Below are 27,478 nucleotides of genomic sequence, written 5' to 3'. Positions count from 1 at the left end.
CAATTATAGATTTATAGCTACTGGTCAGAACTTCCAAGGGTAGAGTTTCTAGGAATAGCTGACACAATGTGATATCACAAAAAAGCCATTTTATAGTGCTTCAGCTTTTCCCAAAAGTTAGAGAGGACTACTTCTCAGATCACCAGAAAATGTTCAAATATCCTTTGAGCATAATCTGAGCCTGATGGTTTGGGAGTTTTTATTATAATAATTTCTAGAAATAGACAGTGAGGTCAAGGTTTACAAAAACCAATAAGGGTTAATATGCAGGTCCATGTCACCCCCTTAGTAAACTCCAGTGGCTCCCTCCTACCTCTGGGATCAAATATAAAATCTTTTGCTTAGCAGTCAAAGCTTTTCATAATACCTGCCATCCTCCAAATACATATAGGTGAAAACACACACACCCATACCTCCTTCCTCCCACCCCCAACTAATTTTTTTAACTCCTTCCTCCCCACTACTTACTCTTTGATCCATTCACATTGCCCTCTTGGCTGGTCTATAAAAAAGTCTCTACATAGCTCTGTCTCTCCTTGCTTGGAATCCTTTTTCTCCTCATTTCTGCCTCTGGCTTCCTGGTTTCCTTCTAGCTCCAAGTAAAATTCCACTTTCTACAGAAAATGTTTCCTTCTCCTAATTCCAGTGCCTTTTCTATCCAAATTAATTGTTTTTATTTATCCTGTATGGGCAGCTAGAGAAGAGAGATCTAGGCCTGGAGTTAATAAAATCTGAATTCAAATTTGACTTCAAATGTACTTAACCATGTTTGCCTCAGTTTCCCTAACTGTAAAATGAGCTGGAGAAGAAAATGTAACCACTTCGTATCTTTGACAAGAAGACCTCAAATGGGGTCATGAAGAGTTTTACATTACTGAAACAATTGAAAAACAACAAATTTATCTTGTATAGGGTTTGTCAGTATTGTCTCTTCTTGTGATTATGATTGTGAATTCTTTGAGTATAGACATTGTCTTTTGCCTCTTTTGTATATTTAATATTTCACTGGCACAAAGCAGGTACTTAATAAGTTCTTATTGATTGCCTGGGTCTGTTTCCTCCTTTGGAAAATACATGGGTTGGGCCATATAATCTCCTTTCTGATTCTAAATCTCATGATCATATGGCTCAAATTGAACCACAATTACTAAATGACATCTTTTTCATTAGTTTTTCAGTTGTGTCCTCTTTTCATGACTCCATTTGAGGTTTTCTTGGCAAAGACATTAGATTGGTTTGCTATTTCCTTATCCAGTTCATTGAGCAAATAAGGAAACTGAGGCTTCATAGAATTAAGTGATTTGCCCAGGCTCACACTGCTAATAAATGTCTGAGATCAGACATCTACTCAGGAGACTTACTGACTCCAAGCCTGGCAGTCTGTGCACTACGGTGCCACCTAACTTCCCCAAATGACATCTTATTCCAAGTCTTTTATCTCTTTCTCAGCATCTATAAGAGCATCAGGAGGTCTCTGGGCTGTAGAACAGCCTTGCAGGAAAGTGAGCTAACATAATAGTAACTTAGGTTTGCAAATCAATAGGTATTAATTTGTCCATTTATCATGTCATTCAATCCTCACAGCAGCTCTGTCGGGAAGTCCAGGTGGGGCAAGGATGGTATTAGATGGTTTGGACATGAGAAAACTGAGGCTGAATTTCACCAAGATCACATGATTACTACTGGATGGTAGAGCCAGGTTAGAACTCCAGTCTTTGGGTTCTGCACTCCAAGGAGCACATGTATCTTAGAAACAGCTAGATGATGCAGTGGATAGAACGCCAGGCCAGGGGTCATCTTTTTGAGACTCATCTTTTTGAGTTCAAGACTGGCCTCAGATATTTGCTGTGTGATTCTGGGCAAATCATTTAACTCATTCTGTTTACCTCAGTTTCCTCATCTATAAAATAAGCTGGAGAAGAGAATGATAAACTGCTCCACTATCTCTGCTAAGAAAATCCCAAATGGGGTGACAGAGTCAGATGTGAATGAACAACAACACATATCTTGGGAAAACCCATTTGTCTAATGAGTTTTAGTCCAGACTCTTGAGTCTGAAATTATTCTCACTGTCTATACAATGACAGCCGATTTCAGCAAAGTCAGCAGTTTCTGGAAGCCATATTAATTTAGACATTATTTATGAGGCAGCTGGGTGGCCTGGTAAATAAAGTGCGGGATTGGAGTGTAGAAAACCTGCCTTCAAATCTGTCCTCGGTTTGGAGAAATTACATAAGAGCTGTCAGTGTCAGTTTCCTCCTTTCTTAAATGAGCACAATAATAATGGAACTTATCTCATAGGGTTTTTGTCAGAATCAAATGAGATAGCATATGTGAAAATGTTTTGCAAAATTTAAAGGTCTATGCACATGCTAAATAAAAATAATCATTGTTATTACTTGAAGGGCTCTACCTCTTGATGAATTCTCAAGCTCTGTCTGAATTGATTCATTTTTCAAAAGTATTTTATCCACCCAGTTGTTCTTGGAGTTGCTGCTTCCAGTATTAGGGAATGACTTCCTTTTCTCATCTGGGAAATCTCTAAGAAGTTTCCTTCTTCTACTTGCTTTTTGGTGTTCCCTCACATTATAATTCATTCATTCGTTTTTTGTGAGGCATTTGGCGTTAAGTGGCTTGTTCAGGGCAACATAGCTAGTGTTAAGTGCCTGAGGCTGGATTTGGATTCAGGTCCTCCTGATTCCAGAACCAGTGTTCTACCCATGGGTACCTAATTTACTTTTTTTTTTAACCTCTGTGTATACATGCCTCCCTTGGTATAAATTTTTATTGACCAATATCTTTGAGACCTATTGGTATTTCATAGCTACTGTCCCAATCATCTAGCTTATGAGATCTGTAACTAGCAGTTTAGGCACCTGGAGCAAATAACTTAAAAATGTACTCTTGAATCAATTTCTTAAGGTAGATTCGATTGATAGGGAAGAGGAAATCTTTGTATCAAAAGGGGAAAATGGAGACATTGAGGATCTGCAAAAGTCAGGGGTGGGGAAGTGGGGAGTAGAACAGAGTGGGGCTGGTGAGAGCCGAGGAGAAGCTCATGAGGTACAGAAGCAGTGGAGAAAAAGCCATCTAGTACTTTCCTATCTTAACTTACTAAACTAGATAAGTCATTTGTTTCTATCTTAGTGAGAGAAAACAGTATCCTTCAGATTTCTCCACCCTGGGGAAAAAAAAACCAAGTTTCACTTAAGGATGGAATGGATTCTGCTTGCCAAAATTTATTTCTCTCCTCAACACATTCAGAAACTGAAAAGGAAGTTTGCAATGTCCTATGTTTTGCAATGTCCTATGTCCAATTTCCCTAGTTTATTAATCTTGATTGAGGCATATTCCAGAAAGTAGATCGCAGCATCTCTAAGCTTCAAATCAAAGTCATGATTGCTTAGGTACAGCTTCAGACTTCCAATAGAATCTCAGGTTGTATTCCAACTTTTAATATGAAAGATGCTTAGCTTGGCAAATTATTTTCCAAGACTATTAGGCTTCCAAAATTCTATCTGGCAGGGTTTGAAAAGGCCCCCTCCCACATATTAATACCATGTCTTCCTATGTTCTTTCCATTCTTATACTCTTCTAGCATTCTCAGAGTTTTCAAGCTGTATCAACCAGTAAATAATCATAAAAATAATGACAATGGTTTCTATTCTATTGAAATCTTCCTTGAAAACCTCATCTAGGACTGGTGGACCAATGGATAGAGCATGTGCCATGGTTTCAGGAGGATCAGAATTCAAATCCAGCCTGAGATACTTGACACTTACTACCTATGTAACCCTGGGCATGTCACTTAACCCTGACTGATAAAAGGAAAGAAAGGAAGAAAGAATTTGGAACCAAAGGGCCATTATTCATTATTCGCTGACCTTGGGCCTTAATCCTTCATCAGAGATTACAAGACTATATAACCTTTAAGGTCCTTATCAGCTCTGAATCTTATGATTTTAATTACTGATTTGCTATTTACATATAATTAGAGGTGTTCAAACATTAAGTCAAAGTTGTGAGGCCCATTCTGTTGTTCAGTCATTTTCTATCCTGTCCTGCTCTCCATGACCCCATTTGGGATTTTCTGAGCAAAGATACTAGAGTGGTTTGCCATTGCCTTCTCCAGCTCATTTGACATTCTACAGATGGGAAAATTGAGACTCTAAGAAAACCCAAGTGTTCTTACCCAAGTCTAATACTTTTTTCATGTTGCCCAATATTTCTAGTCTCCATTCTGCCCTTCTTTTCCTCTCTCCTCCCCATTATTCACTCAAACACAGCTTTCCATGAAAATCTATAAAACAGAAACATGTGGATCAGTATGCCTGTCTGGCTAGTGACCAGGATCTAGAGTGACATGAAGTCATTGCCTCTGCTCTATACGACTAGAGAAAACCAGTTTTCCTCAACCCCATCTGCAAAAAAGGTGCCTTTTATTTGATACTTGCCCCTTTCCTGTTCTTAATACTTGCTGGCCAATGCTGGCACCTGAAAGTTTTCTCTGCATTAATTCCAGACTTTGTGTAAATATTAGGCCCAGATTTTTTGGAAACAAGTATGTTTCAGCCCAAACTTTCCACCAGGCACAAGCACCTTCTCTGTTGTAGAAATCGCGGACTAGCAGTTTACTTCTTAATCCTGCCTGACCTCTCTTGCCAACTCAGGGGTAGTTATTAGAGGGAAGCTTCTTTAATGAAGGGGACTTTTGGGAAGGTTGAACAGGGACCTGTAGGACAGAATGGCGACATCTTGGTAGACGCTCTGAGTTGGATGTTGCCAATTTATTCTGGAACTTATTTGAGACAGAGGATTCTGAAACCACAAAGCTCAAGTGAAACCTCTTGCCTTCCAAAGAAATTAAATGGGAGGAGAATCAAATTTATAGAATTCTTGGAGCAGCCATGGAAATGTATCTAAGATCCTTTCTGACTTTGAGCATCTATGATTCCTTGTGTCATCGCTGAGTGCCAAGGATGCTACAGATGGCACTGGCCTTTCAACCAAAGAGCTCTAAGCAATTATGTGTGCACTACATTTACTGGACTCTTAGTCCAGGGAAGATGACAGGGATGATTTTTGTTCCTGTAGTGCAGGAGCTCCATTTTCAGTTTACAGATTTTCAAGTGAAAGGAGACCCGTGGAAGAGATTGTGGGTCTAATTCTCTGGAGATCAGCATAAGAGTGCATAAATAGAAGTCTTTGGTCTTTTTCTCTTGTTCTCACAAAGGGAGTGGTACTGCTCAGTTCTCCATCTCGAGGTACTACTGGAGCTATTTTGTAAACAGTCTGTATACTGGCCCTAGAAAAAGGTTACATTACCTGGCAAAGCAGAGAGGTGAGGGTTGTACCTGGGTCCCCTATGGGAGGGGCACAGTCCCTTCCTTGATTGAAGAGTGACAATAAGGTTGTGCCATCCTTTGCATATATCTCTTTCTATTTCTCTTCTATTCTGTTCTTTTGTCTTATAAGAAATAGGAGCGCCTTGAGATCAGGAACTGTATTACTTTTCTCTTTGGATCTCCAGTTCTTAGTATAATGTTTTGAATAAGTAAACTCATTAATTCATTCCTTAGTATAGGGAAGAGGACAATAGAGTGGATTTTCGATCCCTGTGTTCAAATCATTTTCCCCTTATTCACATTGTGACTTCAGTGTCAAATTACTTCAGCTCCAAGAAATATCGTAAATACTTTAAAGGTTCAATTAATACTCATAGCATCAAACCTCATCTGTAAATGTAGATAATGATGTAGAGTTATCTCCCTTCTTTTGTGAGAATAAAAGGTCTCATAGGTGAGAATTGGTTTAATTGTCATAAAGGCTTTTTATAAACTGATTATGAAAATAAAAACAAGACACACAAATTAGAATATTTCTATACATAGATTATCCTGTGAATAATTTGGAATGGAGACCTAAAAAACTCAGAGTGAGTTTTTCATAGAACCCAGGATTTTGCTGCTCACCTTATTGCTGACACTCTTCTGTTTCCTGTCTCCCCCTCAAAACAGATAAGTTTCTGGAGGTGGCTAGGAAACAATGTAAAATATTGACATTCTTGTCTCTCCTTCCTTGTTTCTTCCCTGTCCAGTATGTCTTCAGCATGTATTTCTTCACCAGGCTCTCCTGGCTGCTGGACAGTACCTTCAAGGGTGTCCTACCCTTCAAGACTACAATACCTAACTAATCATAGTCTTCCAGCTGAGCACACAAAGGATGCCAGAGCCAACAATCCTCACTAAGCAGTTTTCTAGGAACTCAGTAAGCTGAAATCTCTGCCCAGTCTTCTCCATTCATTTTTTTCTTCAATGACATTCCCCCCAATGATAGTCACCTGACTTGGATCAAGCCTGTTGATTTTGTTCTCAGTAGGGATTCCAGAGAAGGGAAATTAATCTTCCTTTTCTGGCACTATCAACCAAAGATTTTTATATGTAGTTCCAAGTAGACAGCTCATACAAAGAGAACAAGACAGAGAAAAGCCCATGTCAGCCAAACTGTCTTGTGAAGGTGTGTATCAGTTGGAAGAAGCCCCTGGCAGGAGATCTGAAGGTTCAGAAAGAGCCTATCTTATTTAAAAATTGAATAAATTTATGCAAATTTCTGCTGACAACTCTAATTTTGAGGTCCTGACCCCTTGCCATCAAGAATGCTTATTATAGGGCCAGACTGAGAGAAAGATGGTACTCTTAGTGAGAATAGCCTAGGATTTTTCGTTTAGCCTATATACATGTAAAGACATAGATTTTTAATACAGGAAAGACAAGGTTCTAGTACTGAAACTAGGTCTCCTGATTCTGGCTCACTGCTTTTTTTTTCTTTTCTTTTCTTTTTTAACACTAGGTATGATGTTTCCCTTGCATATACAATACACAGGAAATAGTGCAGTATTCCAAATGAGGTTATACTTTTTAGGTTGCAGAAGTCCTTATAACTTCTAATCAGAAGTTATTTTATAAACTTACATAACTTTGTACAAATGTAATCAAAAGTTATTTTTATACAACACTATATATATACACACACACACACACACACATATATATATATATATATATATATATATATATATATATATTCCAGTCAAAAAGCTTATTTAGGGATATATTCAGATCAATACAATGTGAAGATACACAATACATATCCCCTTCTGGACAATGAAAGCAGGATTTTATTGCCTAACCTTGAGTTTTATATATACATATATATGTATATATATATATATATGTATATATATATAAAACAGAAAAATATGATGTTAAGATTGTAGCGTTCTGTTGTCTCCAAATAGTCTTTTATTAAAAGCTCATCAAAACCATTTTTAGCAGTACATCAGGCTCTATTGTGAGTCAGAATTTCCCTGTCAATGGACTTTTTTTTTTTTTTTAAGTCCCAGACAGAGACTCTGGCTTTGGTTGTGGTCAATGATGAGAGACAGCATAATATATACTGAATAGTGTACTGGAGTCAGAAAAGCTTAATTTTAAATTCTGCCTTTAAACACTTATTGGCCATTGGAACTTGGAATATTACTTAACCTATCAACCCCAGTTTCCTCATCTGTAAAATTAGGATAATAATATCCATGGTATCTACCTCTTAGGATTTCTGTCAAGTGATGTGCAAACTTTAAAGTATTATATGAAGTCAGATATTGTTGTTATTTGATACAGGTTAAAATAACCAAACTGAATCTTAGAGTGTTTGTTAGTGATGGAAAGGATCCAAGGGTTATAGAAGAAGGTAAGAGATGTGTCAAAGTTCACACAGAACTTAAACCCAGACCTTCTAATTCTTAGCCTCACAATCTTTCCGGGTTTTCAAGACCTGAAATTCTGCAATATGAAGTCAGTAATTTGTTTTGAGAAGTCAGAGAAAATCTCTTTCTAAAGTCTTTGAAGATCTTCATTCAGTAGCAAAAACTGTGCTTCTATATTTTAAAATAGAAATTGGAGAAAACATAAAGTATCATAGAGAGCTCGTTCAGGAAGCTGACATTTGCATATCAAAGCCAATACACCAAAAAGCCAATCAGAATAGAAGCAGCATTTTCACAAATCAAATATCAACCAGAGTACTAACACATTTCATTAGTTTTTATCATCTCTCACTTGTAGATTTCTTTACAGGGCAAATCTGAATAACAAAATTATATATAAAGACTATTGTTCATCTAGCCCCATAGTATTAGACAATTGATAATGGAAATTCTTTAGACATTATCAAATGTCCACAATATGGAGGGCCAGGTAGGTGGCTCAGTGGTTAGAGTGCCTGATTTGAGTCAGGAAAACTTTTCTAAGTTCAAATCTGGCATTATTCACTTACTAGCTGTGGGAAAGTCACAGTCATTTCACTCTGCCTCAGTTTCCTCATTTGTAAAATGAGCTAGAGAAGGAAATGGCAAACCACTGTAGTATCTTTGTGAAGAAAACCCAAAATGGAGTCAAGAAGAGTTAGACAGAATTGAAAAACTAACATGGGGATCACTTTCCTGGAGGACACAACATTTTGATAAGATATGATCTTCACCCTTAAGAACTTTATAATTTAGTGAAGGGAGTATGGATAACTATCACACACACTATTACATGAGTTAGTGCAGTAGAGAGTTACAAAACAAAGTACTTTGTTAGTTTTCAAGGGACAAACCATTACCAACTGGGGGACTAAAGAAGAAAGAGATAGTGTTTGAGCTGGGCTTTAAAAGCTAGATAGAAGACAGAGAGGGAGGAGGTCTAGGTTGTGGAGGATCTTAGATGCCAGCTGATCAAGTCTAAACTTTACCCTGAAGACAACAGCATGTTACAACAACTACACGAACTAAAAGATTTTTCATTTGTGTTGCAGGATTTTTAATAATTTACTTTGAGGCGGTACCATGCAAATAAATGGGAAGTCAGAGGACAAATTCATGTGTTCTTGGGAAGCTGGATTTATTGTTTACTCATTTCAGTTGTGTCCAACATTTTAAAAATTGGGAAACTGAGACGAACATGGTTAAAGTGACTTGGCTAGGGTCACACAATTAGTAAGGCCTGATTTCTACCTAGCTGATTTGGGAGGCTGGATGTATCAATGGAAAGAACATTTGACTTGTTAGTTAGAATGATTACCAAGTGACTAGTGGTATTGATCTTGAAAAGATTATACAAAGTGTTTAAAAATTTTAGTGGAGTTTGATGCTTGCACAGCTTAAAATTGAATAAAAGCTTTTAGGACACCTTTTATTATGTTTCTAGCTCATTAAAAAATGAAGGTTTGAAATGTAGTATCATAGCATTTTAGAACTTGAAACTAAATTAAAAATCTTAATTCAGTGCTTATTGTGAGCAGAGTATTATTCTTAGCCTAGGGAAGATATAAAGTCAGTATGTGACTCAGCGCTTGCCCTTATGGAACTAATAGTCTAATAGGGAGATGACATATACAAATTACTAAAATGCAAAATAATAGCCTGGAAAGAACCTTTTACTGAAGATCACTCAGTCCAACTCTCTCTAATTTAAAGAGACTGAGGTTCACACAGAAAGAGTGGCACGATGTAGACTAGAAAGTTGGCTTTGGTGTCAGGAGTATTTGAACTCAAATCCTGCCTCTTATTAGCCTGTATGACTATAGGCCAGTCATTAATGATCTCTCTGAAACTCAATTTGCATATCTGTAAAATAGGAATAATTATGCTTATAGAAGCTACCTTACAGAATTGTTGTGAAGATTAAAGTGCTATATATAAACATCAATTTTATTATCATTGTCCAAAAGTAAAAAATCTAATTAGTAATAGGGGCAGGACTATATTGGGAAGAGCAATGAAATAAGGTCCTTTATGCTCCAGAGTAGAAAAGGTATCTCACAGTATCAAAGATTTAAAATAGCTAGAGCCCTTAGAATTTAATCTCGTCCCAAAGGACCCCTGGAACTTAATCTAGTCCATAAGGACCCCTGGAACTTAATCTAGTCTCTAAAGTGCCCCTGGAACTTAATCTAGTCTCCAAAGGGCCCCTGGAATTTACTCTAGTTCATAAGGACCATTAGAATTTAATCTAGTCCCCAAGGGCCTCTAGAATTTAATCTAGCCCATAAAGGTTATTAGAACTTAATCTAATTCCCAAGGGCCCTGGACCTTAAATTAGTCCCCAAGGGCCTCTAGAATTTAATCTAGCCCATAAGGGTCATTAGAACTTAATCTAATTCCCAAGGGCCCTGGACCTTAAATTAGTCCCCAAGGGCCTCTAGAATTTAATCTAGACCATAAGGGCCATTAGAACTTAATCTAGTCCCTAGAACTTCATCTAATCCATAAGGCCCATTAGAATTTAATCTAGTCTACCTCTATCATTTTATAGGAATGGGTACCAAAGAGATTGTGACTTGTAATACTTTACATGGAAATAAGCAGCAGAGCCTGGAGTTAAATCTAGGATTCCTGGTCCAGAGTTCTTTCTGCTATACAAAATTGTGGAGAAGAATTATGGCATGAGCAAAAATATGAGGAAGAAAAAAACTGTAAATCAATATGCAAAACAGAAAGTATTGCTTATCTCCTTTTTGTTTTAGGTCCAGATGAATATGAACAAGAGGAGTTGCAGATGAAAGACATATTTATGCATCACTAATGCTCAATCTATCTAGGGTGCTGACTCTTAGTGGTCAGCAGTACCTTCTGATTTGTTTTTGTGGGCAGGGCTTCTGCATTACCTTCTATCCATAGTTGTTTGAGTATCATAGTTCATACAGACTTTCCCCTCCAGCTTTCTTTAATGGGACCTTTCATTGGTTTGAATTCTTAGTCTAAACTTTTAACTGGAAGATAGCTCCAATTATCCCACACACTTCATTTCAGGAGCCCCACAAGATTGATCTTTGCATGTATATGGATATGTATACAACTGACTAACCTTTTTGTTTTTCACATTAGGGGTCATTTATGGGTTTGACAAATTCATGTGTGTTTCTTAAGATCATAGGATTTATAGTTAAACAATGACCTTGAGAATCATCTAGTCATTTTACAGAGAAGGAAAACGATATCCACAGACTGGTTGACTTGCTCAAGAAAACATATAAAATAAATTTTTTCCTTTGTCTGCCCAGACTTTGATGAATAGAAACATATAAATGTGGATGTTTATATACATATGTACATATCTCTCTATATCTAACTACTATTTATATCTAGAGACAGAGAGGCAGAGACAGAGACAAAGCAACTCTTTTACCCTTAGCAACACAGCGTCTAAAAAGAGTTCCAAACAACCTTGTTTCACCAAGACAAAGGTTTTACTCAGGAAGTCCTTCATTATATTTAATAGGTTTTGCTCTGTGTTCTGTGGAGATGAGGACAGTTTGTCCTTTGGGATTTCATTTGATATCCTCTTTCCTCTCTGAATCATTTTGTATGATCTCTTCTGGTTTGTTTACTCCCTAAATTTTTGGGCATATTCTCTTTTTCTCTCTTTTCCTTTCTATAGAAAATAGCAACTGCCACATTCCTGAACTCCATATTCAAGTGACTAGAGGCAAGTGAAATATGTGTCCTCATTCTAACTCCAGAGTGTATCTTCTTCTAGAGCAGGATTTTTAACCTGAGGGTGTGTGTGTATGTGTTCATGAACTTTAAAGCCTTCCCTCTGTATGACTGCATATTTATGTATACATAATACATATATCAGACACACAAACATATTTGTGTGTATATATATATATGTACCTACATCTACATTTATATCTACATCAATATATTTGTATCAATATGTACATCAATTCTATCTCTAATGATAACTATATTCCAATATAATTCTTTTTGCCATATATCTTATTTTATGCATTTAAAAACAGTATTTTGAGAAATGGTCTAGAAGTTTCAACAGACCACAGAAGGAGTCTATGACTAGCCTCCAGGCAAATGCATAAACATTTAATGGAACCAACACATCTGGACTAAACAATTCTTCCATTTTGAGTGATCAGTCAGTATAAGAGGGTCTAAAGGCTCAGTCAGGGGTCAGTATTTAATTTCTTACCCAGAAATGCTCTGCTTTGGGTCTATCTCCTTGCTTATTTGCCATAGGTAGAATTTATCACCACAATAATCCATAGATAACTTAGTTTTCAAGAGAGTCAAGAGTAGGGGTTGGCAAGATGAGCAGCCATCTAGATCAAAACATATCCTATGTCTATGGGGTATAGTGAGGGAGTGGTATGTTTCAATTTTATTTTTTATATAAGCACATAATTTATATATATATTCACATATGTGTGTATATTTATACATATGGATGTGTGTATAAATGTATATATGCATGCATGTGTGAATACACACACATACACACACACACACACACACACACACACACATATAGGGAGTGTCTGTGTATAGACAATCAGGGTTAAGTGATTTGCCTAAGGTCATAGAGCTAGTAAGTGTGAGGGTAGATTTGAGCTCAGATCCTCCTAACTCCTGGGGAGGTGCTCTATCCACCTAGCTACCTTAAGCACATATTTTTGATGCCAGAAAATTATATCTTCCACTTCAAGGTGCAGTTAATTTTTTAATAAGTGATCTTGTATGGACAGTCATAGTAGAAAGTCTTCAAAGGACAGTATCCACTCTCTGAGCCTGTGCATTTTCTCTGGATATCTCCCATATTTACAACACTTCCCCCCTCATCTTGGTTTCCCTGGCTTCCTTCAGTGCCAACTAAAATCTCATTTTCTAAAAGTAGCCTTTTCCAAGCCTTACATTTCATCTCATTGATTTAAAAGGTCAGTTGTATGTGGATGATCCTCATGGATTTAGTTGTAAGACCTTCAGCCCTTTCCCCATTGAGTCCTTATCCATCAGCCTGATACCTGAGGGGAGAGGAAGGGAAGCTGTTCTCCCAGACCTGGAGTTCTGAGCAACTGTCCAGAACAGCTGTTCTTTCAGGATGGCTGCACTCTCTCATTTTTATATCTATATCCTAGTACCTAATGTAGAACCTAGCACAAAGCATATATAAAAATATATATTATATTTTATATATTATTTATGAAATACAAACAAAAAGGACAGGAAAATTTGATTTTATAGGTAAAAATAGAAGGGACCTGAGAGGCCATTGAGCTCATTTTACAGATGGGAAATTGAGGTTCAGAGCGGAAAGGTGACTTGCTCACAGTCACACAAGTAAGTATTAAATATCACACTATCTGACACTTCCACCTGAACTCTTTCCCTCATATCGCACTATCTCCCGCAAGCAATTGCCTTCAGCAAATATTTATTGCACACTTTTGGCTAGATACATGGGACACAAAGAGAAAGAAATGAAATACCTCCTGTCTTTAAGGAACTTATATTCCATTATACACAGAAACATAATGCAAATTAGATAGTATGAGGGACAAAGAAGAGATCCAGATGAAGTGAATGAAGTACAGTGTCTGCATATAGTAGGTGCTCAATAAATATTTGTACTGGCTGTCTGTCATAAAGGAATATTTGAGGAGGGAGAGAAACACTTTTAGTTGGCAGGAGAGTGTGAAGAGAGCTTCCAAGGAATAGAGGGATTCTGAAGAAGAGGAGGCTGTTCATTCCAGGAAGGAATGACTGCTCCAGGGAAGGTACAGAGGCAAAGAGAGGGATGCTGTTTTTTTTAAGAAACAGTCAGTGGTCCCATATGGACTTTCTTCATATATGTGTGAATGGCAGTGAAGTGTGACATGAGACTGGAAAGGATGTTGCAGCTCTATTGAGGAGGACTTATGGGTAGCAAGGCTAAGACATTTGTGTTATATCCTAGAAGCAGCAGAAATCCAGTGAAGATTTTTGAGTAGCAGATATAGTCAGACTTGTGTTTTAGCAATATGATGTTGGTAATTTTATAAAGGATGGATTAGACACAGGAAATTAATTACCAGAAGATGGAACATGAGGAGAACAGTGAAGTCCATATCATTTCATAGGCTTCACATTGGGAAGCCCTTAATGTCCCAGGTTATTGGTGATGGTGGCCAAAAATTAAATAAAGTTAGCAGCACAGCAGTGTGAGTGCAGGGAAGGGGGTATGCTTAAGAGATGTGGAGCTAATACCAATGGGAATTGCAAAATGATTGACTCTCTCTCTCACTCAAAGATGGACATATCTCTGGATCTGGGTGATTTGAAAAATGACAGAAATAGGGAACTTGAGAGGAGACTTATGTTTAGCAGGAAAGATGATGAATTTAAGTTTTAGATTCATTGACATCCACTTGGAGTTACCCAAAAAGTAGTTGGCGATGTGTTACTTGAATTTGGATGAGAGGTTTTGGGTTAGATTTATAGCTATATTGATGTCTATAGTAATAGATCTGTTTTTCTATCTATCTATCTATCTATCTATCTATTTATCTATCTGTCTATCTAATCTTTCTATTTGTCTCTCCATATCTGTCTATCTATATCTTGCTATCTAATCTTTATCTGTCTTATCTAATCTGGCTGATTGTCTGCCTGTCTATCTATCTAAAGATTTGGGAGCAATGTGTGTAGAGATGATAACTGAATCCATGAGCATAAATTCAATCATCATGGAATGCAAATAAATGATAGATAAGGTATAGAGTGGAGGGAAGAAAAATGAGGGGGCAATTAATTGGGATTCAATTAGGCAGACACTCATTGTGTAAGGCATTAAGTTAGGCCTGAGAGATATGAAATAAAAAGGTATTCTAAATATCTCCTTTTATGTACTAACATTTTTACCCAGGTAAAATCAGATTAAGATGAAGATAAAAGAAAACATATTAAAGCGGGGGGGGGGGAGAGAGAGAGGGAAAGTCAGCAAAAGAAGATTCAAGAGGGGTATGTGTGTGTGTGTGTGTGTACAGAATCATACTTCATTGATTTAAAAGGCCAATTGTATGTGACTGACTCATGCGTTCACTTGTAAAGCCTTCAGTCCTCCCCCATTGAGTCCCTGTCCATCTCCCTGATTCTTGAGGGGAGAGGAGAGAAAGCTGTCCTCTCAACCTGGAGTCCAAAGCAACTGTCCAGAATAGCTGATCTTTCAGGATGACTACATTCTCACCTTCGTATTTATATCCTAGCCCCTAATGTAGAACCTGGCACAAAGCAGATGCTTAATAAATGTTTGTTGATTGATTGATTGATACTATAGACTATCATTCAGGTATAAGAAAAGTGATATCTCAGGAACAAAACCCATGTCACAGGCCAAGGAGAAAGAGATAGAAAAAAAATAAAAGTCCTTTTTAAAATTCAGAGACCAACAGAAGGCTAAATCTAAAACTTCACTTGGCGCTAGAGTGTGGAAGTAGGATACAGGAACCAGAACTGTAACCCTAAGGGTCAAGTCCTAGAAAACAGACGACTTCCACAACAATATCAGAGTAATCTTTTTTATGTAAGAAGCTGATTATGTCATGATTCTGCTTCATTCTGCTTCAATGATTCCCTATTACCTCCCAAATAAAGTTCAGTCCTTTACTTTCATATTCAAGGCTCTTTGCAATATGATATCACTGTTATTTTCCCAGATTAATCTCAGATTATGCTACCCTTTGGCCTCTCAAATATGTCAGGGACCCTCCTTTCTCCTTGCCTTTGCTTTTATTGTTTCCAGTACTTAGAATGCCATTCCTTTCTCCTCTTTCCCTGTGGCATTCCTACTTATTCAAAGCATAAGACAAAAGCCACCTCTTCCGTCCAGCCTTCTCTGATTTCCCTGATCAACAATAACCTTCCCCTTCAGAGCCCACATAGTTGTTTCTTTTGCAACTCTAGGACAGCCATCATCAAAGGTTGTATATTTTAGTTTTTCATTTTTGTATTTTTCCTTCTTCATGAGAAATGTGGTTGTTGATTTCTGTTATATCTAATTCTTCATGACCCCATTTGGGGTTTTCTTTGACAAAGATACTGGAATGGTTTGCCAATTCCTTCTCTGTCTAATTTTAGAGATGAGGAATTGAGGCAATTGAGGCAAAATGACTTATCCAGGATCACACAGCAAGAAAGTGTCCGAGTTCAGATTTGAAAGTCATAAAAATGAGTCTTCTTGATTCTAAGTTGAGTGCTCTATTCACTGTGTCATCTAGCCTTCTCTATAAGGTAGAAACCCTATTTTAAATATACTTGGAATTCCCTTCAGTATCTAAAGCATTCTATACAAAGCAGGTTTTTAAATGAATACTTGGTAAATAAACCATGATTTTGTACATGGAGTACTTTCAACAGTGAAAAGCTAGCTGAATGATGTGATCTATATCTGTGAGATATCTCAACTGTATGTGACTTACTATGTGCAGAATGATAGAGAAACCAAGAAATGGGAATCACTATTGGAAGAAATCTCCTTTCTTTTTACTTCCATGTGGTGAGTAAACCCAGATGGCAAAAAAATGAGTAGATGCCCATCAATTGGGTAATGGCTGAATAAGTTATGATATATGAAAGTAATGGAATATTGTTGTTCTATATAAAATGATGAACAGGCTGATTTTAGAAATGCTTGGAAAGATTTATGTGAACTGATGTTGAGTGAAGTGACCAGAACCAGGAAAACACTGCATATAGCAAGAGCAGGATTGTGCAATGATCAATTATAATGGACTTGGCTCTTCTCAGCAATTCAGTGATCCAAGACAATCCCAATAAATTTTGGATGGAAAACACCATTAGCATCCAGAGAGACAACTATGGAGACTGAATATAGATCAGCATATACTATTCTCACCATTTTTCCCCTTCTGTGTTTTTTTAATCTTATGGTTTTTCCCTTTTGTTCTGATTTTTCTCTCCCAACATGATTCATAAGGAAATATGTAAAAAATGAATCTACAACATATATTGCATTTAACATATACTTTAACATGTTTAACATGTATGGGACTGCCTACCATCTAGGGGAGGGGGTGGGGGGAAGGAGGGGAAAAGTTGGAACAGAAGTTTTTGCAAGGATCAATGTTGAAAAATTATCCATGCATATGTTTTAACAATAAAAAGCTATAATAAAAATGAATATACATGTATAACCAAATTATTTTACATGTAACTGAGGAAAATAAAAATAAGAATAAAAAACAAAGAAAAAACTAAAAAAAAGAATGAACCCAGATCCTCAATTTGCATAATAAATCATAAAAGCTCCAATTCCTGACTCAGTGATGTTGTCAAATTGACGTACATTCAATAAGAACTCAATCAACATTTGTATACTTGTCATTATGCCTCAAACATAGTAGGTGCTTTATAAGTATTTATTGTATTGAACCCTATTCAATTGAATAGGAGGAATTCAAGGAGGGAGGAGAACATTTTGCTGATTCTCATGGGCCACCATTCACTCTCCAAGATTCCCTACTTTGGCTGCTTCCTTGATAGAGAGTATGTCTCCATTCATTGGGTGGGGAGAGAAAGAGAGAATCTGTGACTGGCCTGATTTGGATTTGAGTGTCTGCAGTACTGAGGCTTGGTCATCTGTTGCCTGGCTCACAGTTTCTCCCTGACTACTCCTAAACATAATCTTGTTCTCTGTCCCCTTCCCAGTCACAGTAAGAACAAAAAAAATCCAAGAAGAAGCAAGATTAAGTGACAAAGAGAGATGCCTCAATAAGCTCACTGACCAATTTACTTAGAACAAATCTTGGAATAATTGCTCAAAATTGTCTGAATTCTTGTGTTTAGGGCACAAGAAAACAGGGAGTGGAGGACAGGCTTGACTTGAGAAGATCCCCACTATCAGACAAAACCCCCATTACTTGTAGGTTTAGGAGCTTCTCAGACCTGACTCTAAGACTATTTCCCTCACATTATTTAGCATCTTTCTTGAATATCAGTATCTTCTGATCCTCTTTCCCCTTGGCACATTTCTGAATGCCAGCACCTCAGGACTTCATTTCTGCCAAGGGAGATGCTTCATTGGAAACTTCTTTGCAGACGTCTATATTAGAAGATCTGTAAGAATGAAATTTCTCATTGACCTTCTTGTTATACCTTCATTCCCTTGTTCTTTTCAGGGAGGCCATTTCTCCATCTAGTTTCTCCCTTAATGTCCCAATTATTTCTCTTCTACCACTTCTGTGCTTTATATAGTGCTGTAAGATTTGCAAAGTATTTTACATTCCTTACTTTATTTGAACTTCATAAGGACCCTATGAGATAGGTACTACAGGTGTTATCTTCAACTTAAAGATAAGGAAACTACAACTCAACAAAGTTTAAATGTCTTGCCTATGGTCACATAGCTAATAAGCACCAGAGGCAGGATTCAAACTCAGATTTTCTGGACTCCCGATCTAGTTTTCTATATACAATACCATAGCAAAAGGTATTTCTAAGCCCCCAGACTCACACTAAGTCATCACACTAAGTCACAGGAATTTTCCACCATGGACAAGCAGAAAATATATCTGGCTGTAAGAAGGGATAAGGTGAAAGCCACTTTGGCATTTCAAATTAAGAAGCAATAGGTTCAGGGCTGAAATCAGATGTTCTTAGCACCTTTCTGGTCCTCATTCCTAGTCTCAAATCACCTTTAGAAAGACAGAAAAAACCAACTCCAAAAGAACATGGGGAAAAGTGAATTTTTTTTTCTTTTGGGTCTTAAAAAGGAAAAAAATAACCTCAGTGGGAAACAAATCTCCAAATCTTGATGCCCAGCATTACACGCCCAAAATCCATCTATTCATAAGTTTAACAAAAAGCTTCTTTAGGTTATACTGTAAGTCCATTGAGAGTGAGGAAAGAGGGGCACTCACACACATACACACTCCCTTATACACACAGACGGAGCCACAGATTCCTCCCCCCTCACACACACACACAGATGGGACTGTTCTGCTCTTTCACAAGGAGGCACTGAGTTTTTAAAAGTAAACTCTACAGTTTCCGTTCTTGCCCTGGATTCAACTTTTTTTTTTTAAAAGTAACCGTTCTCTCACATTTCCCTCCTTCCCTCTATCCCGCCTCTTTCTCTCTTTCTAACAGCAGTGAAATCAAAGCTTATATTATAGCCACTCAGTGGCTATAATCTTGTGGACCCCAGGATCTGCTGGACAAAGTTTTTTTTACTTTGGACAAGATGGGTTTGGATGGGACCAGAGAATCCAGCAACTTTGGGCTTTTTGAAGCCCAATAATGACTTGAGGGAGGTGTGGGGAAGCAGCAAGCTTTGCTATAAGGGATACCTTACATAGTAAGAACCCTTTCCCCTAAACTCTCATGGCAGAGGTGGCTCTCAAAGTAGAGGTGATCTCAGCTAAAGAGAGAGAAGGGGAAGATACCATTGCTAAACAAAACACACAGAAAAAGCCTGACAGCATAGAGAAGAGATCACTCTTATGGAACTCTTGTCTTTCTCTCAGCTCAGTAACCCATTAAGCTTTTCCCCAAGATTTACTCTTCTATACATTTCTACATTTTTTCATAGGAGTTGTTCACTTCTATTTAATCTTTTTTTTCCTTTTCCCCCCAGCTCACACATAGACACAGACACAGACACACACACAGACACAGACACACACACACACACACACACACACACACACACACACACACCTGCCCCCAACTTAGATAGTTTAGTTCCTAAGCTAAGGAATAGCAACCCTTGATCTCCAGACAAGAAAGGGTTAAGCAGAGGTTCCTGAGGACCATCTGGACGTCCTGGCCTGGCTCTTTGCATAAGAGCAGCAAGGGGGCCTCAGTACTTCTGACACCAGCCAGGAATTCTTAGTGTCAGGGAAAACATCTACTTAGTTCCCCTTGTCAGAGGGATCCTGTGATAGCCCCATGTAGGATGTAAAAGAGACATTGTCCCATTTGGTTACTCTCTAGTCTTTGATTATTAAAGGCATCAGAAAGGGGAAGCCTCTGAAAAGGGTTTCTGGGGAAGGACCCAAGCCACCTTGGGAAGTGTTAAAGGAAGGAATGAGTAGCTTCTGGTAAGCTCACTTTTGGAATGTGGAAGGCAATTTGATTTTCTATGGAGTTTGTGGGTGGGATTCATGGCAACTCAGTATGTGTATTATTGATGAATATGAGCTGGGAGTATGTAATCAATGAATGGGTATGATGGCTTGAAAGAAATGATTGTGAGTAATAATTGTGTGGGTATTCATAATTTATATTCATGAATATGGAATTGGATGGAACTATGTGAATGTTGGACAAATGTATGATTATCTTTCTCTCTTTCTTTTTCTCTTATTTTTAAAGTTAGTTCCACACATACATGGATCCATATCTATAATTTTCGTATAGGAAGATTCTGTATTTTTGATTAATCTTCATGGAAAATTCTATATGAAACCCCCTTCCCTGGTGCAGATTTTAGCTTTCATCTATATGTTACTATTCTGTATATAATCTTTACACACACAAATATATACATATATATATATAGAGAGATATTATGGATAAATGTACATATAAGCTATATGCACAAATTCACATATCATATATGTGATAAAGTGGAAAGACAGTTCATAATTTAGAGTCAGGGGACCTTGATTTCAGTTACAGCCCTGTTATTAGCTTCTTATGTGTCTCTGGGAAAATTGTTAAGTCCTTATGGGTCTCAATTTCCTCATTTGTAAAGGGTTTTGTCTGTGTTGGATGACTCTAATGTCCCTTCCAACTCAAAAGTCAGTGACCCTATGCATGTATATCTGAATGGAGAGCATGAGGTGTGTGAGATCAATGTGTTTGCTGAACTAGGTGTGAATGTATAAAATCAGAGAATGTAATGCACTTGTAAAAGTGCAGTGTTGAAATATTGCAGGAAAGTATACCAAGAAAAAAGCCTTATGGGAATCATTTTTCTCTCTCTGGACTCAGTTTGCTGACCAATACATCAAACATATTTCCACAAAATGAATAATGGAGGAAGGAGTCTAATTTTAATATTTTAACTGGGAATTTAATATTCACAAGCTAGAAAAACAATGACCTTAAAAACAATAGCTGCTTATTTTTTAAAATGAGGATATTTTCCTCAAAAGAAGTTTTCTGTTCTGAGGTAATTGATTCTTTTTTCGCTAAAATCTTTTTAAAGAGTAGGGTAACTTCACACTATGTTTTGTTTTCAAAGAGAGACAGCCAGCCCGAACACTCCTGACAATCATACACTATATTCCCTTTCATTTTTTGTAGCACTTCTGTTCCAAGGAGTTCAGTGGCAGATGCTCCTACTTCCTTCACCCACCCTACACCATCTTGCCCACTTCACAAACGGCACTAGCAAGTCACAGAAAACTAGTTATAAATCTTATATAGAAAGAGAGCTCAGAGGTCATCTTGTCCAACCCTTTTGTATTACAAATGAGGAAACTAAGTCATGGAGGGCCAAATATCTTGCCTAAAGCCAAATAGGTAAGAAGTATCAACAGTAGGACTTGAACACAGATCCTTTAACTCTTTCTAATTGGGACACATTGCCTCCAATTGACTTGGACCAGCTGAACTAGAAGAGCTACAACTCCAATTTCTGTATTCTCAATTCCTTCCCATCTATTCTAGGGGTTAGAAATGGGATAATGGTGGTGTTAATATAAAAACACATTTTTGTCCTATTTTACAAAGTCTTTGTCTTACACTATCTCCACCCCCATGCTTGAATTTACACACCTGTTGAAATATGGGATGACAGAGTTCATTAATAATGAAAGTACAGTGAAACCCCATTATGACACAGCTTGTAATTACACGGATATGAATATCGCACTTGGGGTCAGATCCTGACTCCCGAACCTTACAACCATGCAGAGTGAAAGCCAAATCCCAACAGTGATCATTTATAGAGTAGTCTCTTAAAGGGGGTGGGCAATGGCAGAATGAGAAAAATTCTCTAGTAACTTGAAGGCCATTCTGAGGAAAACCTGCCCCCTTCTCTTTTCCTAAACTGTAATTTGACAAATGGAAGTTGTGGTGGGCATGGGAATTTTATATAAGTCAGTCCTGTCTATTTTGGAGGGTGACAATCCTCCTTTTCCTAAGATTCACCTGCACATCAGTGTCTTTGCTCCCTCTTTTTTTCAGTTCTGTTTGACAGAACCCTGCTTTTATTGGAGCCCTTGGAAACCTTTTGGTTCCCCTATTTACTCCCTTGGCAGATGAAGCAAATAGAAATAGAGGGACGTTTGTCCAGTTCCATTCCCAAACAGACCCAGCAGACGTAGTAGACCCTTGAATTAAATGAAACTCCTGTGAATATAAATAGTAAAGAGTCTTATTCTCTATCCTTAATTTGTGGGGTTAAGCTTATTTTTCTTCCAACAGTTTATTTAAAAAAATGAATAAATCTGGAGTCCATCCATCAGCCCTCCTCTTTTTATTTGTATCTCTATTCTTTCTCCGTTTCTGTGTCCCTCTTTCTGACTCTGTTTCCCTGCCTGCTTGTCTCCCTATTTTTCTTTGTCGGTCGCTCTGTCTGTTTCTCTCTCTCTCTCTCTCTCTCTCTCTCTCTCTCTCTCTCTCTCTCTCTCTCTCTCTCTCTCTCTCTGTCTCATTCACAAATAATGACTTATTTGAGACTAGGATCAATGAAAAACCCCGATGGCTGGGGATTCCCTACACTAAACATGGGCACTTGCCTAGTCACGGGACATCAGTCACCATCCTCATCCCTCCTCCTAGCGCCGAGTTTGTTTTATCTGAAATGCACCAGTAGGTCGGGGAAATTGTCACGCTCCCAAATTTCCCTCTTCCCCAAAGTAAAGAAGGAGCCAATCAGCTTTAGCTCTCAGCCACGAGTGCGTTCTGAGTGCCGGCAAAGGCGAGAGCCTTAGGGAAGAGAAAAGAAGAGAGAAGGGAAGGCGTTACCTTAAACAGTACAGCGCAGTTCAAGAAGTTAAGTCCCATACACCTGGCAGAGCAATTTATGACTTCCTTTGGGTGATGGAATGATGAAAAGTCCGTCCCTTGATCCTCCTGAAGACCTCCTCTTCACAGTCTCCAGAGAGATGTTCTGTCCTTAAATTTTTTGCGCTCCCTCTGCTTCTCTAGAAGAAAGCAAAAATCCCTCCCTACCCAGTGTGATGTTCCCAGGTTCTTTCCAGGCGGTGACAGCAGCAGGAGAAGCAGCAGGGTTACAGTCCTGATCGTGAGCGTGAAAGAAAGCTAAAAAGTCTTTCAGTTTTTTTTCCAAGCCCCCCCAGCCCAGCGTCAAATCACTGCCAGTGGCTGAAAAGAGAGACCTTTAAGACTCCTTCTGTCAGCCTCCTTAGATACCTCCTGGCATGCTATGTACTCAGGGATCCACCTCTAGCGCACTTAGGGTAGGTAGGCAGGCAGGCATCGAGGGAAATGACACATAAGGTGGGGGTGGAGGTGGGGGTGGAGGAATGGGAGGGTGTTAGGGAAGAAGGAAAAACCCTCCCTCCTGGGGGAGGGGAGGGGGAGAGCCAAGTGGGGGGAAGGGGAAAAAAGGATCCTGAACTGCAAAAAAGGGAGCGCTTACGGAGGGTTCTGATAGTTCCCTTTAGAAACCCACAGCTGGTCCAGCAGTGCTGGGGGATTTAAAAAAAAAAAGGTGAATTTAAGCCGTAAGAAAGAAACGAGGAGTTATCTAGGGACGGGTGTGAACTTAAAAGATCAACTTAATTAAGAAAGGGATGTGAGGAAAGCGTATAGTAGCTGTGTGTCTGCATTGCAGTCAATAGCACTGCAGTCTGAATGGGAATTAACATACTTCTGAGCAGCTGAAAATGGGGATAACCCCGGATCATCCTGGAACACTCCGGTGTGGCTTATCTGCGTGGCTGAGGGCAGTGAGGGAAGGAGGGGAAGAGAAGGAAGGAATCTGAAGGGGGAATACTGAGTCCACAAAAATGAGGAAAGAGCAAGGGGAGATCTGAGATATAACTAGGATTGGGATGAACCGGTAGGACCTTAATCAGCATGCTGATCAGCTGGAGCAGTCCAGAGGATCCAAGGATCATAGATTTAGAATTGAAAGGGGCTTTAGATGACTCTTTTATTTTATAGCTGGGGAAACTGAGGCTTAGAATGATTAAATGACATCTTTAATCACACAACCAATACAAGCAGGATTTTAATCCAGGTCTTCCTGATTACAAGGCGCAATACTTAATTCATTACAAACTGATGAAAGGATTCATTCTTGCCCTTCTTGTTTCCTGTGGTCCAACCAAAAAAAAAGAGACCTTCATTTTCCTCCTTTAGGACATTCCCATCTTCTAAGCCTTTATGTAGGCTCTTCCCAATGCCTAAATGGGAGAGACTGCCTTCTACTCTTATCTCCTAGAATACTTAGTTTACTTCAAAGCTAGACTGGGGCCACCTGCTACAGAGACTTTTTTCTGAATCCCAAATCTTGACACTACCACTATCTTCCCCTGGTGCCAGTGCCTTCTCTACTCCACATTACTTTTTACTACATATACACTTGTATCCACTGAGATAGTAAGCACTTAATAAATGAATTTTCAAATCTACCAATTGATATAACCTAGAATATTTAGTCTAGAGAAGAAGAGACTTGGAGAGTGGGAAAGATGTGAGACATGGTAACTGTCTCCAAATATCTGAAGGCTGCCATGCTGGATGCAGATTAGACTTGTTCTGCTTGGCTGTAGAGAGTAGCATTATCCAGAGGAGCATTGGATGGAAACTGCAAAGTTCAATTTAGGTTTCTAAGGAAAAGCTTCCTTACAGTAGAGCTGTTCACAAGTGGATTGGGCTGCTTGGAGAGTGAATGAGTGCAAAGGAAAGCTAGAGTAACACTTGTTGGGAACGTTGTAGCAGAGATTCTTGGCCAAGTATGGCCTCTGAGGTACCTTCCAACTCAGATTCTGTGATTTGGTAATTCTTTGAATTTCCTATTGCACCATTGATGTAATAATATGATACGTTCATTATGTGGAGAGAGAAATATGCTAGATCTTCTGCTGGACCAGTTCCGGAGGACCTAAGAATGATCCTTAGGGTCCTACAGGGTCTCTGATCACAAGATGACCCAGCTTTCATAGATTAGACCAGTCATAGCTCAGAAAACCATACAGAATGAGCTATCGGGTTCAGTCGAATGATACTTATTCCTCAACAAAATGGAAGCCAATTTGACATCATTTTAGTTTTTAGTATATGTGCTGCTGAAGCAAGCACTTTGACAACATTTTAGGAGGAAATTAATACAACAGGAGAAAGAAAAGTATGGTGGGGAGAAGGGTAAGAGGAAACTAATAATTATCTCTTTCAGAGACAAAAAGGATTTTACTTCCTTCTCCAAAGCAAGTGAGGGAGGCTTTCCATACTTGCAGATTTTAGTTAGTTTTATAGTTCTAGAGCTGGAAGGGACACCTATTTCATAGGAGTCAGAGAAGTCTGTGTAAGGTTACACAACTTATGAGCGTCAGAATTGGGATTTTAACCTAGGTTCTCTGACTTCCATTATGTTATATTGCTTCTCAAGGTCCAGAACTGGCTATGGAGCTATGGGAGGGTTTCTGAGAATCTCTGCCAACTTCAGCAGGGTCAGATTTCTTGTAGATTTTTGCTGAGAATCTCAATCAGAATGCAGAGACTGGATGAGTCTGGAGACAGGCTAATGAAAGGTATCATTCATGAAAAAACAATGTGGTTCTGCAACCCAGCAATAAGTTGACAATCTTGTAGTCATCAGTACAGTCAGATTGCCCTCAAAGGTGAAAGGATAGTTTTCAGTGGCCTTGGATTAGTCTGTATTTTTGCAATTTTCCAGCAGGGGGAGAGAGAAATGCTTTAGGATGGTTTACTCTTCCTGGAAACCATAGAATTCATTGGTAGAATTGGAATTTGCCTAAATTACTTTGTGGTAGTTGCCTGACTGTGGTATAATGCTGTGGGAAGAGCCTGTATTTGCTTCAAATCCAGCTTTTCCACCTGTGTGATTTAAGTAAATCATTTCATTTGTGTGGACCTCATTTCCCTCATCTGTAAAATGAGGGAATTGGACCCAATGATCCTTCAGTTCAAAGTATTGTAACAAAATTTTAAAATTTGGGGACATACCACTTTCACTTCATATATAAAATTAGGACGTTGTTTTATTTTCAATCAAGTATAGAGAAGGTAAAAGAATAACAATGGGCGTATTTGCTTAAAATATTAGAGAAAAATGAATACTAATTCCCAAAGGGAGGGAGGTGTCTTTTTCTTCTTAGAGATAGCTAAAGAATAGTTAAGATTATTGTTCTTATTCAACTTAAATACCTTTGTACCCATAAAATATTAGTGTTGGAATGGGCCTTAGATGTTATTTTCCATTTCAAGAATTTCTTCTACTTCATTCCTGATAGATAATCATCATGGCTGTACTTTAATACTTAAAGTGACAGAGATCCTACTCATTAAAAACCTTATACAGTTTTTGCTGTTGGAATATTCTAATTGACATTTGATTCTCTTTAAAATCTATATATTAATCCATAGTTTTGTCTCCTGTGGCAACACAAAGCAATTCACTCATTCTTTCCACAAAACAATGTGGAAAGATACATATACCAGATATCAAATCTCATCTTATTTGAAGATAGCTATCTATTTTTTACACCTCTTTTTCATAGGTCAAATTGCCTAGCAGACCAAATTACCCAATAGGTCTTTCTTTCAAATATTACCCTGTATATGGTTTCCAAATTCCTTACTATGCAGATCTTACTTTTCTAAGTTTCCAGCTTGTCAATATCCCTTTAAAAAACGTGGCAACCCAAAATGAACATAATACTCAGGGTGTGGTCTGATCAGCACAGAGTACAGTGGGACTGTTATTTTCCACCATCTTGGAGACCCTACATCTATTAACATAATCTAAGACTGGCAGCTTCATCATTATTGACTTATATTAAATCTGTAACCAATTTATTCCCCTCTCCCCTCAGCTCTCCATCTTTGTTATATGAACCACTATCTAAGCAAATTTCTACCATCGAGTGCTTGTGTAATTGTTTTTTTAAAGTCTAAATGCAAGACATTACATTTATCCAAGTTAAATTTCTTTCTGTTGCATTTGGCCCAATGTTTGAGCCTGCTGAGAATAATTTTATATTTCCATTCCCTCTTGTATCATATATTAACTATCCTTTCCAGTTATGTGTCAGTTGTAAAATTCATGAGGGTGTCTTTACCTAAATCACTGGTAAAAAAAAATGTTGAATATGGCAGGGTCAAGGACATCATGCTGTGGCATTCTACTAGAGATTCCCTTCTAGGTTTATACAGATCCATTAATTATGTTCTTTGAGTATGGCTATATTCAATCAATTATTAACCCACCTAATACTAATGCCGTTGTGTTATCATCTAGCAATATGGCAAATGTTTGAGTCTAGATTTTGGCACTTATAGGAGAAGTCATAGACTCTCAGTTTCTTTTTAAAATGGATACAAATGTACTTGTTCTACCTAGCTCAAAAAGTGTTGTGAAGAAAATGCTAAATAATCATGAATTATTAATACTCAATGTTAAGGTCCCTAAAACAGATGGCT

The 27,478-nt window shown here is 38.1% G+C and overlaps 1 protein-coding gene across 1 annotated transcript in view; it reads right to left on the bottom strand.

The window, feature by feature from the left end:
• Positions 1-23,296, bottom strand: part of ACAN (aggrecan) — an 89,160-nt gene extending 65,864 nt beyond the window's left edge. Inside the window, exon 1 of the mRNA XM_031955572.1 lies at positions 22,814-23,296. The gene's annotated coding sequence lies outside the window, so the exon portion shown is untranslated. The remainder of the gene's footprint in view (positions 1-22,813) is intronic.
• Between the last annotated feature and the right edge of the window lie 4,182 nt (positions 23,297-27,478).

The sequence above is a fragment of the Sarcophilus harrisii genome, chromosome 2 (assembly GCF_902635505.1).
Source record: "Sarcophilus harrisii chromosome 2, mSarHar1.11, whole genome shotgun sequence".
In the NCBI taxonomy this organism is placed as follows: domain Eukaryota; kingdom Metazoa; phylum Chordata; class Mammalia; order Dasyuromorphia; family Dasyuridae; genus Sarcophilus; species Sarcophilus harrisii.
The sequence above is the reverse complement of the archived record's forward strand: the minus strand, read 5'-3'. Positions and strand labels throughout refer to the sequence as shown.